This window comes from Arctopsyche grandis, chromosome 1, assembly GCF_051622035.1.
Source record: "Arctopsyche grandis isolate Sample6627 chromosome 1, ASM5162203v2, whole genome shotgun sequence".
In the NCBI taxonomy this organism is placed as follows: domain Eukaryota; kingdom Metazoa; phylum Arthropoda; class Insecta; order Trichoptera; family Hydropsychidae; genus Arctopsyche; species Arctopsyche grandis.
The window spans coordinates 42,476,944-42,500,082 of record NC_135355.1 but is presented as its reverse complement, the minus strand read 5'-3'; positions in this window follow the sequence as shown (position 1 = coordinate 42,500,082).

Sequence of the window (23,139 nt, the reverse complement as noted above, 5' to 3'; positions counted from 1 at the left end):
AAGAATTCGACATTGCAATATTATACACAAAACTCGCTTATCTCACCAAACCTAACCGAAACTAGCCTAACTATCACCAAAATCAAAGAATTCGACATTGCAAAAATATACACAAAACTCGCTTACCTCACCAAACCTAGCCCAACCTAGCCTTACTATCACCGAAATCAAAGAAATTGACATTGCAAAAATATACACAAAGCTCGCTTTCCTCACAAAACCTAACCCAACCTAACCTAACCATCACCGAAATCAAAGAATTTGAGATTGTAAGATTAACACAAAATTTGCTAAACTCACCAAACCTAACCCAACCTAGCCTAACTATCACCGAAATCAAAGAATTCGACATTGAAAAAATATACACAAAACTCGCTTTCCTTACCAAACCTAACCCAACCTAGCCTAACTTTTACCGAAATCAAGGAATTCGACACTGCAAAAATATACACAAAAGTTGCTAACCTCACCAAAACTAACCCAACCTAGCATAACTATCACCGAAATCAAAGAATTCGACATTGCAAAAATATACACAAAACTCGCTTTTCCCACCAAACCTAACCCAACTCAGCCTTACTTTTACCGAAATAAAAGAATTCAACATTGCAGAAATGTAAAACAAACTCGCATACCTCACCATACCTAACCCAACCTAGCCTAACTATCTCAAAGAAATTGACATTGCAAAAATATACACAAAACTCGCTTTCCTCACCAAACCTAACCCAACCTAGCCTAACTTTTACCGAAATCAAAGAATTCCACATTGCAGAAATGTAAAACAAACCCTCTTACCTCACCAAACCTAACCCAACCTAACCAAACCATCACCGAGATTGAAGAATTTTTGATTGTAAGATTTACAAAAAACTCGCTTATCTCACCAAACCTAACCCAACCTAGGCTAACTTTCACCGAAATCAAAGAATTCGACATTGCAAAAATATACACAAAACTCGCTTTCCTCACCAAACCTAACCCAACCTCGCCTAACTTTTACCGAAATCGAAGAATTCAACATTGCAGAAATGTAAAAAAAACTCGCATACCTCACCAAACCTAACCCAACCTAACCTAACCATCACCGAAATTGAAGAATTTGTGATTGTAAGATTTACACAAAATTTGCTTAACTCACCAAACCTAACCGAACCTAGCCTAACTTTCACCGAAATCAAAGAAATCGACATTGCAAATATATACACAAAACTCGCTTACCTCACCAAACCTAACCCAACCTAGCCTAACTATCACCAAAATCAAAGAATTCGACATTGCAAAATTATACACAAAACTCGATTATCTCACCATACCTAACCCAACCTAGCCTAACTATCACCGAAATCAAAGAATTCGACATTGCAGAAATGTAAAAAAAACTCGCATACCTCACCAAACCTAACCCAACCTAACCTAACCATCACCGAAATCAAAGAATTCGACATTGCAAAAATATACACAATACTCGCTTACCTCACCAAAACTAACCCAACCTAGCATAACGATCACGTAAATCAAAGAATTCGACATTGCAAAAATATACACAAAACTCGCTTAGCTCACCAACTCTAACCCAACCTAGCCTAACTATCACCGAAATCAAAGAAATTGACATTGCAGAAATGTAAAAAAAACTCGCATACCTCACCAAACCTAACCCAACCTAACCTAACCATCACCGGAATCAAAGATTTTGAGATTGTTAGATTTACACAAAATTTGCTAAACTCACCAAACCTAACCCTTCTAGCCTAACTATCACTGAAATCAAAGAATTCGACATTGCAAAAATATACACAAAACTCGCTTTCCTCACCAAACCTAACCCAACCTAGCCTAACTTTTACCGAAATCAAGGAATTCGACACTGCAGAAATATAACAAAAACTCGCATAACTCACCAAATCTAACCCAACCTTACCTAACCATCACCGAAATCAAAGAATTTGAGATTGTGGGATATTCACAAAAGTCACTTACCTCACCAAACCTAACCCACCCTAGCCTAACTATAACCAAAATCAAAGAATTCGAGATTGTTAGATTTACACAAAAGTCGCTAACCTCACCAAACCTAACCCACCCTAGCCTAACTATCACCGAAATCAAGGAATTCGACATTGCAAAAATATACACAAACCTCGCTTACCTCACCAAACCTAACCCAACCTAGCCTAACTATCACCAAAATCAAAGAAATTGACATTGCAAAAATATACACAAAACTCGCTTTCCTCACCAAACCTAACCCAACCTAGCCTAACTTTTACCGAAATAAAAGAATTCGACATATCAGAAATGTAAAAAAAACTCGGATACCTCACCAAACCTAACCCAACCTAACCTAACCATCACCGAAATCAAAGAATTTGAGATTGTAAGATTTACACAATACTCGCTTACCTCACAAAAACCAACCCAACCTAGCAGAACTATCACCGAAATCAAAGAATTCGACATTGCAAAAATATACACAACCTCGCTTTCCTCACCAAACCTAACCCAACCTAGCCTAACTTTTACCGAAATAAAAGAATTCGACATATCAGAAATGTAAAAAAAACTCGCATACCTCACCAAACCTAACTTAACCTAACCTAACCATCACCGAAATTGAAGAATTTGTGATTGTAAGATTTACACAAAATTTGCTTAACTCACCAAACCTAACCCAACCTAGCCTAACTTTCCCCGAAATCAAAGAAATCGACATTGCAAATATATACACAAAACTCGCTTACCTCACCAAACCTAACCCAACCTAGCCTAACTATCACCGAAATCAAAGAATTCGACATTGCAAAATTATACACAAAACTCGATTATCTCACCATACCTAACCCAACCTAGCCTAACTATCACCGAAATCAAAGAATTCGACATTGCAGAAATGTAAAAAAAACTCGCATACCTCACCAAACCTAACCCAACCTAGCCTAACTTTTACCGAAATCAAGGAATTCGACACTGCAGAAATATAACAAAAACTCGCATAACTCACCAAATCTAACCCAACCTTACCTAACCATCACCGAAATCAAAGAATTTGAGATTGTGGGATATTCACAAAAGTCACTTACCTCACCAAACCTAACCCACCCTAGCCTAACTATAACCAAAATCAAAGAATTCGAGATTGTTAGATTTACACAAAAGTCGCTAACCTCACCAAACCTAACCCACCCTAGCCTAACTATCACCGAAATCAAGGAATTCGACATTGCAAAAATATACACAAACCTCGCTTACCTCACCAAACCTAACCCAACCTAGCCTAACTATCACCAAAATCAAAGAAATTGACATTGCAAAAATATACACAAAACTCGCTTTCCTCACCAAACCTAACCCAACCTAGCCTAACTTTTACCGAAATAAAAGAATTCGACATATCAGAAATGTAACAAAAACTCGGATACCTCACCAAACCTAACCCAACCTAACCTAACCATCACCGAAATCAAAGAATTTGAGATTGTAAGATTTACACAATACTCGCTTACCTCACAAAAACCAACCCAACCTAGCAGAACTATCACCGAAATCAAAGAATTCGACATTGCAAAAATATACACAACCTCGCTTTCCTCACCAAACCTAACCCAACCTAGCCTAACTTTTACCGAAATAAAAGAATTCGACATATCAGAAATGTAAAAAAAACTCGCATACCTCACCAAACCTAACCCAACCTAACCTAACCATCACCGAAATTGAAGAATTTGTGATTGTAAGATTTACACAAAATTTGCTTAACTCACCAAACCTAACCCAACCTAGCCTAACTTTCCCCGAAATCAAAGAAATCGACATTGCAAATATATACACAAAACTCGCTTACCTCACCAAACCTAACCCAACCTAGCCTAACTATCACCGAAATCAAAGAATTCGACATTGCAAAATTATACACAAAACTCGATTATCTCACCATACCTAACCCAACCTAGCCTAACTATCACCGAAATCAAAGAATTCGACATTGCAGAAATGTAAAAAAAACTCGCATACCTCACCAAACCTAACCCAACCTAACCTAACCATCACCGAAATCAAAGAATTCGACATTGCAAAAATATACACAATACTCGCTTACCTCACAAAAACTAACCCAACCTAGCATAACGATCACGTAAATCAAAGAATTCGACATTGCAAAAATATACACAAAACTCGCTTAGCTCACCAACTCTAACCCAACCTAGCCTAACTATCACCGAAATCAAAGAAATTGACATTTCAGAAATGTAAAAAAAACTCGCATACCTCACCAAACCTAACCCAACCTAACCTAACCATCACCGGAATCAAAGATTTTGAGATTGTTAGATTTACACAAAATTTGCTAAACTCACCAAACCTAACCCTTCTAGCCTAACTATCACCGAAATCAAAGAATTCGACATTGCAAAAACTTACACAAAACTCGCTTTCCTCACCAAACCTAACCCAACCTAGCCTAACTTTTACCGAAATCAAGGAATTCGACACTGCAGAAATATAACAAAAACTCGCATAACTCACCAAATCTAACCCAACCTTACCTAACCATCACCGAAATCAAAGAATTTGAGATGGTGGGATATTCACAAAAGTCACTTACCTCACCAAACCTAACCCACCCTAGCCTAACTATAACCAAAATCAAAGAATTCGAGATTGTTAGATTTACACAAAACTCGCTTTCCTCACATAACCTAACCCAACCTAGCCTAACTTTTACCGAAATCAAAGAATTCCACATTGTAGAAATGTAAAACAAACTCGCATACCTCACCAAACCTAACCCAACCTAACCAAACCATCACCAAAATCAAAGAATTTGAGATTGTAAGATTTACACAAAATTCGCTTAACTCACCAAACCTAACCCAACCTAGCCTATTTATCACCGAAATCAAAGAATTCGACATTGCAAAAATATACACAAATCTCGCTTTCTTCACCAATCCTAACCCAACCTAACCTAACCATCACCGAAATTGAAGAATTTGTGATTGTAAGATTTACACAAAATTTGCTTAACTCACCAAACCTAACCCAACCTAGCCTAACTTTCCCCGAAATCAAAGAAATCGACATTGCAAATATATTTACAAAACTCGCTTACCTCACTAAACCTAATCCAACCTAGCCTAACTATCACCGAAATCAAAGAATTCGACATTGCAAAATTATACACAAAACTCGATTATCTCACCATACCTAACCCAACCTAGCCTAACTATCACCGAAATCAAAGAATTCGACATTGCAGAAATGTAAAAAAAACTCGCATACCTCACCAAACCTAACCCAACCTAACCTAACCATCACCGAAATCAAAGAATTCGACATTGCAATATTATACACAAAACTCGCTTATCTCACCAAACCTAACCCACCCTAGCCTAACGATCACGTAAATCAAAGAATTCGACATTGCAAAAATATACACAAAACTCGCTTTCCTCACCAAACCTAACCCAACCTAGCCTAAGTTTTACCGAAATCAAAGAATTCGACATTGCAGAAATGTTAAGCAAACTCGCATACCTCAACAAACCTAACCCAACCTAACCTTACCATCACCAAATTCAAAGAATTTGAGATTGTAAGATTTACACAAAATTCGCTTAACTCACCAAACCTAACCCAACCTAGCCTAACTATCACCGAAATCAAAGAATTCGACATTGCAAAAATATACACAAGACTCGCTTACCTCACCAAACCTAACCCACCCTAGCCTAACTATCACCGAAATCAAAGAATTCGACATTGCAAAATATACACAAAACTCGCTTTCCTCACCAAACCTTACCCAACCTGGCCTAACTTTTACCGAAATCAAAGATTTCGACATTGCAGAAATGTAAAACAAACTCGCATACCTCAACAAACCTAACCCAACCTAACCTAACCATCACCGAAATCAAAGAAATTGACATTGCTAAATTATACACAAAGCTCGCTTTCCTCACCAAACCTAACCCAATCTAGCCTAACTTTTACCGAAATCAAAGAATTCGACATTGCAGAAATATAAAAAATACTCGCTTACCTCACCAAACCTAACCCAACCTAGCCGAACTATCACCGAAATTAAAGAAATTGACATTGCAAAAAAATACACAAAACCCGCTTTCCTCACGAAACCTAACCCAACTTAGCCTAACTTTTACCGAAATCAAAGAATTCTACAATGCAGAAATGTAAAACAAACTCGCATACCTCAACAAACCTAACCCAACCTAACCTAACCATCACCGAAATCAAAGAATTCGAGATTGTTAGATTTACACAAAAGTCGCTAACCTCACCATACCTAACCCACCCTAGCCTAACTATCACCGAAATCAAGGAATTCGACATTGCAGAAATATTACAAAAACTCGCATAACTCACCAAATCTAACCCAACCTTACCTAACCATCACCGAAATCAAAGAATTTGAGATTGTGGGATTTACACAAAAGTCACTTACCTCACCAAACCTAACCCACCCTAGCCAATTTATCACCGAAATCAAAGAATTCGACATTGCAAAAATATACACAAAACTCGCTTTCTTCACCAAACCTAACCCAACCTAGCCTAACTTTTACCGAAATCAAAGAATTCCTCATTGCAGAAATGTAAAACAAACCCTCATACCTCACCAAACCTAACCCAACCTAACCTAACCATCACCAAAATCAAAGAATTTGAGATTGTAAGATTTACACAAAATTCGCTTAACTCACCAAACCTAACCCAACCTAGCCTATTTATCACCGAAATCAAAGAATTCGACATTGCAAAAATATACACAAAACTCGCTTTCTTAACCAAACCTAACCCAACCTAGCCTAACTTTTACCGAAATCAAAGAATTCGACATTGCAGAAATGTAAAAAAAACTCGCATACCTCACCAAACCTAACCCAACCTAACCTAACCATCACCGAAATTGAAGAATTTGTGATTGTAAGATTTACACAAAATTTGCTTAACTCACCAAACCTAACCCAACCTAGCCTTACTTTCACCGAAATCAAAGAAATCGACATTGCAAATATATACACAAAACTCGCTTACCTCACCAAACCTAACCCAACCTAGCCTAACTATCACCGAAATCAAAGAATTCGACATTGCAAAATTATACACAAAACTCGATTATCTCACCAAACCTAACCCAACCTAGCCTAACTATCACCGAAATCAAAGAATTCGACATTGCAATATTATACACAAAACTCGCTTATCTCACCAAACCTAACCCAACCTAGCCTAACTATCACCAAAATCAAAGAATTTGACATAGCAAAAATATACACAATACTCGCTTACCTCTCTAAAACTAACCCAACCTAGCATAACTATCACCGAAATTAAAGAATTCGACATTGCAAAAATATACACAAAACTCGCTTTCCTCACCAAACCTTACCCAACCTAGCCTAACTTTTACCGAAATCAAAGAATTTGACATTGCAGAAATGTAAAACAAACTCGCAAACCTCAACAAACCTAACCCAACCTAACTTAACCATCACCAAATTCAAAGAATTTGAGATTGTAAGATTTACACAAATTTCGCTTAACTCACCAAACCTAACCCAACCTAGCCTAACCATCACCGAAATCAAAGAATTTGAGATTGTAAGATTAACACAAAATTTGCTAAACTCACCAAACCTAACCCAACCTAGCCTAACTATCACCGAAATCAAAGAATTCGACATTGCAAAAATTCACACAAAACTCGCTTACCTCACCAAACCTAACCCACCCTAGCCTAACTATCACCGAAATCAAAGATTTCGACATTGCAGAAATGTAAAAAAAACTCGCATACCACACCAAACCTAACCCAACCTAACCTAACCATCCCCGAAATCAAATAATTTGAGATTGTAAGATTTACACAAAAGTCGCTTACCTCACCAAACCTAACCCACCCTAGCCTAACTATCACCGAAATCAAAGAATTCGACATTGCAAAAATATACACAATACTCGCTTACCTCACCAAAACTAACCCAACCTAGCATAACTATCACCGAAATCAAAGAATTCGACATTGCAAAAATATACACAAAACTCGCTTTTCCCACCAAACCTAACCCAACTCAGCCTTACTTTTACCGAAATAAAAGAATTCAACATTGCAGAAATGTAAAACAAACTCGCATACCTCACCATACCTAACCCAACCTAGCCTAACTATCTTAAAGAAATTGACATTCCAAAAATATACACAAAACTCGCTTTCCTCACCAAACCTAACCCAACCTAGCCTAACTTTTACCGAAATCAAAGAATTCAACATTGCAGAAATGTAAAAAAAACTCGCATACCTCACCAAACCTAACCCAACCTAACCTAACCATCACCGAAATTGAAGAATTTGTGATTGTAAGATTTACACAAAATTTGCTTAACTCACCAAACCTAACCGAACCTAGCCTAACTTTCACCGAAATCAAAGAAATCGACATTGCAAATATATACACAAAACTCGCTTACCTCACCAAACCTAACCCAACCTAGCCTAACTATCACCGAAATCAAAGAATTCGACATTGCAAAATTATACACAAAACTCGATTATCTCACCATACCTAACCCAACCTAGCCTAACTATCACCGAAATCAAAGAATTCGACATTGCAGAAATGTAAAAAAAACTCGCATACCTCACCAAACCTAACCCAACCTAACCTAACCATCCCTGAAATCAAAGAATTCGACATTGCAATATTATACACAAAACTCGCTTATCTCACCAAACCTAACCCAACCTAGGCTAACTATCACCAAAATCAAAGAATTCGACATTGCAAAAATATACACAATACTCGCTTACCTCACCAAAACTAACCCAACCTAGCATAACGATCACGTAAATCAAAGAATTCGACATTGCAAAAATATACACAAAACTCGCTTTCCTCACCAAACCTAACTCAACCTAGCCTAACTTTTACCGAAATCAAAGAATTCGACATTGCAGAAATATAAAAAATACTCGCTTACCTCACCAAACCTAACCCAACCTAGCCGAACTATCACCGAAATTAAAGAAATTGACATTGCAAAAAATACACAAAACCCGCTTTCCTCACGAAACCTAACCCAACCTAACCTAACCATCACCAAAATCAAAGAATTTGAGATTGTAAGATTTACACTAAATTCGCTTAACTCACCAAACCTAACCAAACCTAGCCTAACTATCAACGAAATCAAAAAATTCGACATTGCAAAAAAATACACAAAACCCGATTTCCTCACGAAACCTAACCCAACCAAGCCTAACTTTTACCGAAATCAAAGAATTCTACAATGCAGAAATGTAAAACAAACTCGCATACCTCAACAAACCTAACTCAACCTAACCTAACCATCCCCGAAATCAAAGAATTTGAGATTGTAGGATTTACACAAAAGTCGCTTACCTCACCAAACCTAACCCACCCTAGCCTAACTATCACTGAAATCAAAGAATTCGAAAATGCAAAAATATACACAAAACTTGCTTTTCTAACCAAACCTAACCCAACCTAGCCTAACGTTTACCGAAATCAAAGAATTCGACATTGCAGAAATATAAAAAAAACTCGCTTACATCACCAAAACTAACCCAACCTAACCTAACCATCACCGAAATCAAACATTTTGAGATTTTCACAGAATTCGCTAACCTCACCATACCTAACCCAACCTAGCCCAACTATCTCAAAGAAATTGACATTGCAAAAATATACACAAAACTCGCTAAATTATAAAATGTAAAACAAACTCGCATACCTCACCAAACCTAACCCAACCTAACCTTACCATCACCAAAATCAAAGAATTCGAGATTGTTAGATTTACACAAAAGTCGCTAACCTCACCAAACCTAACCCACCCTAGCCTAACTATCACCGAAATCAAGGAATTCGACATTGCAAAAATATACACAAAACTCGCTTACCTCATTAAACCTAACCCAACCTAGCCTAACTATCACCGAAATCAAAGAAATTGACATTGCAAAAATATACACAAAACTCGCTTTCCTCACCAAACCTAACCCAACCTAACCTAACCATCACCGAAATCAAAGAATTCGACATTGCAATATTATACACAAAACTCGCTTATCTCACCAAACCTAACCGAAACTAGCCTAACTATCACCAAAATCAAAGAATTCGACATTGCAAAAATATACACAATACTCGCTTACCTCACCAAAACTAACCCAACCTAGCCTAACTTTAACCGAAATCAAAGAATTTGACATTGCAGAAATGTAAAACAAACTCGCAAACCTCAACAAACCTAACCCAACCTAACCTAACCATCACCAAAATCAAAGAATTTGAGATTGTAAGATTTACACTAAATTCGCTTAACTCACCAAACCTAACCCAACCTAGCCTAACTATCACCGAAATCAAAAAATTCGACATTGCAAAAAAATACACAAAACCCGATTTCCTCATGAAACCTAACCCAACCTAGCCTAACTTTTACCGAAATCAAAGAATTCTACAATGCAGAAATGTAAAACAAACTCGCATACCTCAACAAACCTAACTCAACCTAACCTAACCATCCCCGAAATCAAAGAATTTGAGATTGTAGGATTTACACAAAAGTCGCTTACCTCACCAAACCTAACCCACCCTAGCCTAACTATCACCGAAATCAAAGAATTCGAAAATGCAAAAATATACACAAAACTCGCTTTTCCAACCAAACCTAACCCAACCTAGCCTAACGTTTACCGAAATCAAAGAATTCGACATTGCAGAAATATAAAAAAAACTCGCTTACATCACCAAAACTAACCCAACCTAACCTAACCATCACCGAAATCAAACATTTTGAGATTTTCACAGAATTCGCTAACCTCACCATACCTAACCCAACCTAGCCCAACTATCTCAAAGAAATTGACATTGCAAAAATATACACAAAACTCGCTAAATTATAGAATGTAAAACAAACTCGCATACCTCACCAAACCTAACCCAACCTAACCTTACCATCACCAAAATCAAAGAATTCGAGATTGTTAGATTTACACAAAAGTCGCTTTCCTCACCAAACCTAACCCAACCTAACCTAACCATCACCGAAATCAAAGAATTCGACATTGCAATATTATACACAAAACTCGCTTATCTCACCAAACCTAACCGAAACTAGCCTAACTATCACCAAAATCAAAGAATTCGACATTGCAAAAATATACACAAAACTCGCTTACCTCACCAAACCTAGCCCAACCTAGCCTTACTATCACCGAAATCAAAGAAATTGACATTGCAAAAATATACACAAAGCTCGCTTTCCTCACAAAACCTAACCCAACCTAACCTAACCATCACCGAAATCAAAGAATTTGAGATTGTAAGATTAACACAAAATTTGCTAAACTCACCAAACCTAACCCAACCTAGCCTAACTATCACCGAAATCAAAGAATTCGACATTGAAAAAATATACACAAAACTCGCTTTCCTTACCAAACCTAACCCAACCTAGCCTAACTTTTACCGAAATCAAGGAATTCGACACTGCAAAAATATACACAAAAGTTGCTAACCTCACCAAAACTAACCCAACCTAGCATAACTATCACCGAAATCAAAGAATTCGACATTGCAAAAATATACACAAAACTCGCTTTTCCCACCAAACCTAACCCAACTCAGCCTTACTTTTACCGAAATAAAAGAATTCAACATTGCAGAAATGTAAAACAAACTCGCATACCTCACCATACCTAACCCAACCTAGCCTAACTATCTCAAAGAAATTGACATTGCAAAAATATACACAAAACTCGCTTTCCTCACCAAACCTAACCCAACCTAGCCTAACTTTTACCGAAATCAAAGAATTCCACATTGCAGAAATGTAAAACAAACCCTCTTACCTCACCAAACCTAACCCAACCTAACCAAACCATCACCGAGATTGAAGAATTTTTGATTGTAAGATTTACAAAAAACTCGCTTATCTCACCAAACCTAACCCAACCTAGGCTAACTTTCACCGAAATCAAAGAATTCGACATTGCAAAAATATACACAAAACTCGCTTTCCTCACCAAACCTAACCCAACCTCGCCTAACTTTTACCGAAATCGAAGAATTCAACATTGCAGAAATGTAAAAAAAACTCGCATACCTCACCAAACCTAACCCAACCTAACCTAACCATCACCGAAATTGAAGAATTTGTGATTGTAAGATTTACACAAAATTTGCTTAACTCACCAAACCTAACCGAACCTAGCCTAACTTTCACCGAAATCAAAGAAATCGACATTGCAAATATATACACAAAACTCGCTTACCTCACCAAACCTAACCCAACCTAGCCTAACTATCACCAAAATCAAAGAATTCGACATTGCAAAATTATACACAAAACTCGATTATCTCACCATACCTAACCCAACCTAGCCTAACTATCACCGAAATCAAAGAATTCGACATTGCAGAAATGTAAAAAAAACTCGCATACCTCACCAAACCTAACCCAACCTAACCTAACCATCACCGAAATCAAAGAATTCGACATTGCAAAAATATACACAATACTCGCTTACCTCACCAAAACTAACCCAACCTAGCATAACGATCACGTAAATCAAAGAATTCGACATTGCAAAAATATACACAAAACTCGCTTAGCTCACCAACTCTAACCCAACCTAGCCTAACTATCACCGAAATCAAAGAAATTGACATTGCAGAAATGTAAAAAAAACTCGCATACCTCACCAAACCTAACCCAACCTAACCTAACCATCACCGGAATCAAAGATTTTGAGATTGTTAGATTTACACAAAATTTGCTAAACTCACCAAACCTAACCCTTCTAGCCTAACTATCACTGAAATCAAAGAATTCGACATTGCAAAAATATACACAAAACTCGCTTTCCTCACCAAACCTAACCCAACCTAGCCTAACTTTTACCGAAATCAAGGAATTCGACACTGCAGAAATATAACAAAAACTCGCATAACTCACCAAATCTAACCCAACCTTACCTAACCATCACCGAAATCAAAGAATTTGAGATTGTGGGATATTCACAAAAGTCACTTACCTCACCAAACCTAACCCACCCTAGCCTAACTATAACCAAAATCAAAGAATTCGAGATTGTTAGATTTACACAAAAGTCGCTAACCTCACCAAACCTAACCCACCCTAGCCTAACTATCACCGAAATCAAGGAATTCGACATTGCAAAAATATACACAAACCTCGCTTACCTCACCAAACCTAACCCAACCTAGCCTAACTATCACCAAAATCAAAGAAATTGACATTGCAAAAATATACACAAAACTCGCTTTCCTCACCAAACCTAACCCAACCTAGCCTAACTTTTACCGAAATAAAAGAATTCGACATATCAGAAATGTAAAAAAAACTCGGATACCTCACCAAACCTAACCCAACCTAACCTAACCATCACCGAAATCAAAGAATTTGAGATTGTAAGATTTACACAATACTCGCTTACCTCACAAAAACCAACCCAACCTAGCAGAACTATCACCGAAATCAAAGAATTCGACATTGCAAAAATATACACAACCTCGCTTTCCTCACCAAACCTAACCCAACCTAGCCTAACTTTTACCGAAATAAAAGAATTCGACATATCAGAAATGTAAAAAAAACTCGCATACCTCACCAAACCTAACTTAACCTAACCTAACCATCACCGAAATTGAAGAATTTGTGATTGTAAGATTTACACAAAATTTGCTTAACTCACCAAACCTAACCCAACCTAGCCTAACTTTCCCCGAAATCAAAGAAATCGACATTGCAAATATATACACAAAACTCGCTTACCTCACCAAACCTAACCCAACCTAGCCTAACTATCACCGAAATCAAAGAATTCGACATTGCAAAATTATACACAAAACTCGATTATCTCACCATACCTAACCCAACCTAGCCTAACTATCACCGAAATCAAAGAATTCGACATTGCAGAAATGTAAAAAAAACTCGCATACCTCACCAAACCTAACCCAACCTAGCCTAACTTTTACCGAAATCAAGGAATTCGACACTGCAGAAATATAACAAAAACTCGCATAACTCACCAAATCTAACCCAACCTTACCTAACCATCACCGAAATCAAAGAATTTGAGATTGTGGGATATTCACAAAAGTCACTTACCTCACCAAACCTAACCCACCCTAGCCTAACTATAACCAAAATCAAAGAATTCGAGATTGTTAGATTTACACAAAAGTCGCTAACCTCACCAAACCTAACCCACCCTAGCCTAACTATCACCGAAATCAAGGAATTCGACATTGCAAAAATATACACAAACCTCGCTTACCTCACCAAACCTAACCCAACCTAGCCTAACTATCACCAAAATCAAAGAAATTGACATTGCAAAAATATACACAAAACTCGCTTTCCTCACCAAACCTAACCCAACCTAGCCTAACTTTTACCGAAATAAAAGAATTCGACATATCAGAAATGTAACAAAAACTCGGATACCTCACCAAACCTAACCCAACCTAACCTAACCATCACCGAAATCAAAGAATTTGAGATTGTAAGATTTACACAATACTCGCTTACCTCACAAAAACCAACCCAACCTAGCAGAACTATCACCGAAATCAAAGAATTCGACATTGCAAAAATATACACAACCTCGCTTTCCTCACCAAACCTAACCCAACCTAGCCTAACTTTTACCGAAATAAAAGAATTCGACATATCAGAAATGTAAAAAAAACTCGCATACCTCACCAAACCTAACCCAACCTAACCTAACCATCACCGAAATTGAAGAATTTGTGATTGTAAGATTTACACAAAATTTGCTTAACTCACCAAACCTAACCCAACCTAGCCTAACTTTCCCCGAAATCAAAGAAATCGACATTGCAAATATATACACAAAACTCGCTTACCTCACCAAACCTAACCCAACCTAGCCTAACTATCACCGAAATCAAAGAATTCGACATTGCAAAATTATACACAAAACTCGATTATCTCACCATACCTAACCCAACCTAGCCTAACTATCACCGAAATCAAAGAATTCGACATTGCAGAAATGTAAAAAAAACTCGCATACCTCACCAAACCTAACCCAACCTAACCTAACCATCACCGAAATCAAAGAATTCGACATTGCAAAAATATACACAATACTCGCTTACCTCACAAAAACTAACCCAACCTAGCATAACGATCACGTAAATCAAAGAATTCGACATTGCAAAAATATACACAAAACTCGCTTAGCTCACCAACTCTAACCCAACCTAGCCTAACTATCACCGAAATCAAAGAAATTGACATTTCAGAAATGTAAAAAAAACTCGCATACCTCACCAAACCTAACCCAACCTAACCTAACCATCACCGGAATCAAAGATTTTGAGATTGTTAGATTTACACAAAATTTGCTAAACTCACCAAACCTAACCCTTCTAGCCTAACTATCACCGAAATCAAAGAATTCGACATTGCAAAAACTTACACAAAACTCGCTTTCCTCACCAAACCTAACCCAACCTAGCCTAACTTTTACCGAAATCAAGGAATTCGACACTGCAGAAATATAACAAAAACTCGCATAACTCACCAAATCTAACCCAACCTTACCTAACCATCACCGAAATCAAAGAATTTGAGATGGTGGGATATTCACAAAAGTCACTTACCTCACCAAACCTAACCCACCCTAGCCTAACTATAACCAAAATCAAAGAATTCGAGATTGTTAGATTTACACAAAACTCGCTTTCCTCACATAACCTAACCCAACCTAGCCTAACTTTTACCGAAATCAAAGAATTCCACATTGTAGAAATGTAAAACAAACTCGCATACCTCACCAAACCTAACCCAACCTAACCAAACCATCACCAAAATCAAAGAATTTGAGATTGTAAGATTTACACAAAATTCGCTTAACTCACCAAACCTAACCCAACCTAGCCTATTTATCACCGAAATCAAAGAATTCGACATTGCAAAAATATACACAAATCTCGCTTTCTTCACCAATCCTAACCCAACCTAACCTAACCATCACCGAAATTGAAGAATTTGTGATTGTAAGATTTACACAAAATTTGCTTAACTCACCAAACCTAACCCAACCTAGCCTAACTTTCCCCGAAATCAAAGAAATCGACATTGCAAATATATTTACAAAACTCGCTTACCTCACCAAACCTAATCCAACCTAGCCTAACTATCACCGAAATCAAAGAATTCGACATTGCAAAATTATACACAAAACTCGATTATCTCACCATACCTAACCCAACCTAGCCTAACTATCACCGAAATCAAAGAATTCGACATTGCAGAAATGTAAAAAAAACTCGCATACCTCACCAAACCTAACCCAACCTAACCTAACCATCACCGAAATCAAAGAATTCGACATTGCAATATTATACACAAAACTCGCTTATCTCACCAAACCTAACCCACCCTAGCCTAACGATCACGTAAATCAAAGAATTCGACATTGCAAAAATATACACAAAACTCGCTTTCCTCACCAAACCTAACCCAACCTAGCCTAAGTTTTACCGAAATCAAAGAATTCGACATTGCAGAAATGTTAAGCAAACTCGCATACCTCAACAAACCTAACCCAACCTAACCTTACCATCACCAAATTCAAAGAATTTGAGATTGTAAGATTTACACAAAATTCGCTTAACTCACCAAACCTAACCCAACCTAGCCTAACTATCACCGAAATCAAAGAATTCGACATTGCAAAAATATACACAAGACTCGCTTACCTCACCAAACCTAACCCACCCTAGCCTAACTATCACCGAAATCAAAGAATTCGACATTGCAAAATATACACAAAACTCGCTTTCCTCACCAAACCTTACCCAACCTGGCCTAACTTTTACCGAAATCAAAGATTTCGACATTGCAGAAATGTAAAACAAACTCGCATACCTCAACAAACCTAACCCAACCTAACCTAACCATCACCGAAATCAAAGAAATTGACATTGCTAAATTATACACAAAGCTCGCTTTCCTCACCAAACCTAACCCAATCTAGCCTAACTTTTACCGAAATCAAAGAATTCGACATTGCAGAAATATAAAAAATACTCGCTTACCTCACCAAACCTAACCCAACCTAGCCGAACTATCACCGAAATTAAAGAAATTGACATTGCAAAAAAATACACAAAACCCGCTTTCCTCACGAAACCTAACCCAACTTAGCCTAACTTTTACCGAAATCAAAGAATTCTACAATGCAGAAATGTAAAACAAACTCGCATACCTCAACAAACCTAACCCAACCTAACCTAACCATCACCGAAATCAAAGAATTCGAGATTGTTAGATTTACACAAAAGTCGCTAACCTCACCATACCTAACCCACCCTAGCCTAACTATCACCGAAATCAAGGAATTCGACATTGCAGAAATATTACAAAAACTCGCATAACTCACCAAATCTAACCCAACCTTACCTAACCATCACCGAAATCAAAGAATTTGAGATTGTGGGATTTACACAAAAGTCACTTACCTCACCAAACCTAACCCACCCTAGCCAATTTATCACCGAAATCAAAGAATTCGACATTGCAAAAATATACACAAAACTCGCTTTCTTCACCAAACCTAACCCAACCTAGCCTAACTTTTACCGAAATCAAAGAATTCCTCATTGCAGAAATGTAAAACAAACCCTCATACCTCACCAAACCTAACCCAACCTAACCTAACCATCACCAAAATCAAAGAATTTGAGATTGTAAGATTTACACAAAATTCGCTTAACTCACCAAACCTAACCCAACCTAGCCTATTTATCACCGAAATCAAAGAATTCGACATTGCAAAAATATACACAAAACTCGCTTTCTTAACCAAACCTAACCCAACCTAGCCTAACTTTTACCGAAATCAAAGAATTCGACATTGCAGAAATGTAAAAAAAACTCGCATACCTCACCAAACCTAACCCAACCTAACCTAACCATCACCGAAATTGAAGAATTTGTGATTGTAAGATTTACACAAAATTTGCTTAACTCACCAAACCTAACCCAACCTAGCCTTACTTTCACCGAAATCAAAGAAATCGACATTGCAAATATATACACAAAACTCGCTTACCTCACCAAACCTAACCCAACCTAGCCTAACTATCACCGAAATCAAAGAATTCGACATTGCAAAATTATACACAAAACTCGATTATCTCACCAAACCTAACCCAACCTAGCCTAACTATCACCGAAATCAAAGAATTCGACATTGCAATATTATACACAAAACTCGCTTATCTCACCAAACCTAACCCAACCTAGCCTAACTATCACCAAAATCAAAGAATTTGACATAGCAAAAATATACACAATACTCGCTTACCTCTCTAAAACTAACCCAACCTAGCATAACTATCACCGAAATTAAAGAATTCGACATTGCAAAAATATACACAAAACTCGCTTTCCTCACCAAACCTTACCCAACCTAGCCTAACTTTTACCGAAATCAAAGAATTTGACATTGCAGAAATGTAAAACAAACTCGCAAACCTCAACAAACCTAACCCAACCTAACTTAACCATCACCAAATTCAAAGAATTTGAGATTGTAAGATTTACACAAATTTCGCTTAACTCACCAAACCTAACCCAACCTAGCCTAACCATCACCGAAATCAAAGAATTTGAGATTGTAAGATTAACACAAAATTTGCTAAACTCACCAAACCTAACCCAACCTAGCCTAACTATCACCGAAATCAAAGAATTCGACATTGCAAAAATTCACACAAAACTCGCTTACCTCACCAAACCTAACCCACCCTAGCCTAACTATCACCGAAATCAAAGATTTCGACATTGCAGAAATGTAAAAAAAACTCGCATACCACACCAAACCTAACCCAACCTAACCTAACCATCCCCGAAATCAAATAATTTGAGATTGTAAGATTTACACAAAAGTCGCTTACCTCACCAAACCTAACCCACCCTAGCCTAACTATCACCGAAATCAAAGAATTCGACATTGCAAAAATATACACAATACTCGCTTACCTCACCAAAACTAACCCAACCTAGCATAACTATCACCGAAATCAAAGAATTCGACATTGCAAAAATATACACAAAACTCGCTTTTCCCACCAAACCTAACCCAACTCAGCCTTACTTTTACCGAAATAAAAGAATTCAACATTGCAGAAATGTAAAACAAACTCGCATACCTCACCATACCTAACCCAACCTAGCCTAACTATCTTAAAGAAATTGACATTCCAAAAATATACACAAAACTCGCTTTCCTCACCTAACCTAACCCAACCTAGCCTAACTTTTACCGAAATCAAAGAATTCAACATTGCAGAAATGTAAAAAAAACTCGCATACCTCACCAAACCTAACCCAACCTAACCTAACCATCACCGAAATTGAAGAATTTGTGATTGTAAGATTTACACAAAATTTGCTTAACTCACCAAACCTAACCGAACCTAGCCTAACTTTCACCGAAATCAAAGAAATCGACATTGCAAATATATACACAAAACTCGCTTACCTCACCAAACCTAACCCAACCTAGCCTAACTATCACCGAAATCAAAGAATTCGACATTGCAAAATTATACACAAAACTCGATTATCTCACCATACCTAACCCAACCTAGCCTAACTATCACCGAAATCAAAGAATTCGACATTGCAGAAATGTAAAAAAAACTCGCATACCTCACCAAACCTAACCCAACCTAACCTAACCATCCCTGAAATCAAAGAATTCGACATTGCAATATTATACACAAAACTCGCTTATCTCACCAAACCTAACCCAACCTAGGCTAACTATCACCAAAATCAAAGAATTCGACATTGCAAAAATATACACAATACTCGCTTACCTCACCAAAACTAACCCAACCTAGCATAACGATCACGTAAATCAAAGAATTCGACATTGCAAAAATATACACAAAACTCGCTTTCCTCACCAAACCTAACTCAACCTAGCCTAACTTTTACCGAAATCAAAGAATTCGACATTGCAGAAATATAAAAAATACTCGCTTACCTCACCAAACCTAACCCAACCTAGCCGAACTATCACCGAAATTAAAGAAATTGACATTGCAAAAAATACACAAAACCCGCTTTCCTCACGAAACCTAACCCAACCTAACCTAACCATCACCAAAATCAAAGAATTTGAGATTGTAAGATTTACACTAAATTCGCTTAACTCACCAAACCTAACCAAACCTAGCCTAACTATCAACGAAATCAAAAAATTCGACATTGCAAAAAAATACACAAAACCCGATTTCCTCACGAAACCTAACCCAACCAAGCCTAACTTTTACCGAAATCAAAGAATTCTACAATGCAGAAATGTAAAACAAACTCGCATACCTCAACAAACCTAACTCAACCTAACCTAACCATCCCCGAAATCAAAGAATTTGAGATTGTAGGATTTACACAAAAGTCGCTTACCTCACCAAACCTAACCCACCCTAGCCTAACTATCACTGAAATCAAAGAATTCGAAAATGCAAAAATATACACAAAACTTGCTTTTCTAACCAAACCTAACCCAACCTAGCCTAACGTTTACCGAAATCAAAGAATTCGACATTGCAGAAATATAAAAAAAACTCGCTTACATCACCAAAACTAACCCAACCTAACCTAACCATCACCGAAATCAAACATTTTGAGATTTTCACAGAATTCGCTAACCTCACCATACCTAACCCAACCTAGCCCAACTATCTCAAAGAAATTGACATTGCAAAAATATACACAAAACTCGCTAAATTATAAAATGTAAAACAAACTCGCATACCTCACCAAACCTAACCCAACCTAACCTTACCATCACCAAAATCAAAGAATTCGAGATTGTTAGATTTACACAAAAGTCGCTAACCTCACCAAACCTAACCCACCCTAGCCTAACTATCACCGAAATCAAGGAATTCGACATTGCAAAAATATACACAAAACTCGCTTACCTCATTAAACCTAACCCAACCTAGCCTAACTATCACCGAAATCAAAGAAATTGACATTGCAAAAATATACACAAAACTCGCTTTCCTCACCAAACCTAACCCAACCTAACCTAACCATCACCGAAATCAAAGAATTCGACATTGCAATATTATACACAAAACTCGCTTATCTCACCAAACCTAACCGAAACTAGCCTAACTATCACCAAAATCAAAGAATTCGACATTGCAAAAATATACACAATACTCGCTTACCTCACCAAAACTAACCCAACCTAGCCTAACTTTAACCGAAATCAAAGAATTTGACATTGCAGAAATGTAAAACAAACTCGCAAACCTCAACAAACCTAACCCAACCTAACTTAACCATCACCAAATTCAAAGAATTTGAGATTGTAAGATTTACACAAAATTCGCTTAACTCACCAAACCTAACCCAACCTAGCCTAACTATCACCGAAATCAAAGAATTCGACATTGCAAAAATTCACACAAAACTCGCTTACCTCACCAAACCTAACCCACCCTAGCCTTAATATCACCGAAATCAAAGAATTCGACATTGCAGAAATGTAAAAAAAACTCGCATACCACACCAAACCTAACCCAACCTAACCTAACCATCCCCGAAATCAAATAATTTGAGATTGTAAGATTTACACAAAAGTCGCTAACCTCACCAAACCTAACCCAACCTTACCTAACCATCACCGAAATTAAATAATTCGATATTGTTAGTTTTACACAAAAGTCGCTTACCTCACCAAACCTAACCCACCCTAGCCTAACTATCACCAAAATCAAGGAATTCGACATTGCAAAAATATACACAAAACTCGCTTACCTCACCAAACCTAGCCCAACCTAGCCTTACTATCACCGAAATCAAAGAAATTGACATTGCAAAAATATACACAAAGCTCGCTTTCCTCACAAAACCTAACCCAACCTAACCTAACCATCACCGAAATCAAAGAATTTGAGATTGTAAGATTAACACAAAATTTGCTAAACTCACCAAACCTAACCCAACCTAGCCTAACTATCACCGAAATCAAAGAATTCGACATTGAAAAAATATACACAAAACTCGCTTTCCTCACCAAACCTAACCCAACCTAGCCTAACTTTTACCGAAATCAAGGAATTCGACACTGCAAAAATATACACAAAAGTTGCTAACCTCACCAAAACTAACCCAACCTAGCATAACTATCACCGAAATCAAAGAATTCGACATTGCAAAAATATACACAAAACTCGCTTTTCCCACCAAACCTAACCCAACTCAGCCTTACTTTTACCGAAATAAAAGAATTCAACATTGCAGAAATGTAAAACAAACTCGCATACCTCACCATACCTAACCCAACCTAGCCTAACTATCTCAAAGAAATTGACATTGCAAAAATATACACAAAACTCGCTTTCCTCACCAAACCTAACCCAACCTAGCCTAACTTTTACCGAAATCAAAGAATTCCACATTGCAGAAATGTAAAACAAACCCTCATACCTCACCAAACCTAACCCAACCTAACCAAACCATCACCGAGATTGAAGAATTTTTGATTGTAAGATTTACAAAAAACTCGCTTATCTCACCAAACCTAACCCAACCTAGGCTAACTTTCACCGAAATCAAAGAATTCGACATTGCAAAAATATACACAAAACTCGCTTTCCTCACCAAACCTAACCCAACCTAGCCTAACTTTTACCGAAATCGAAGAATTCAACATTGCAGAAATGTAAAAAAAACTCGCATACCTCACCAAACCTAACCCAACCTAACCTAACCATCACCGAAATTGAAGAATTTGTGATTGTAAGATTTACACAAAATTTGCTTAACTCACCAAACCTAACCGAACCTAGCCTAACTTTCACCGAAATCAAAGAAATCGACATTGCAAATATATACACAAAACTCGCTTACCTCACCAAACCTAACCCAACCTAGCCTAACTATCACCGAAATCAAAGAATTCGACATTGCAAAATTATACACAAAACTCGATTTTCTCAACATACCTAACCCAACCTAGCCTAACTATCACCGAAATCAAAGAATTCGACA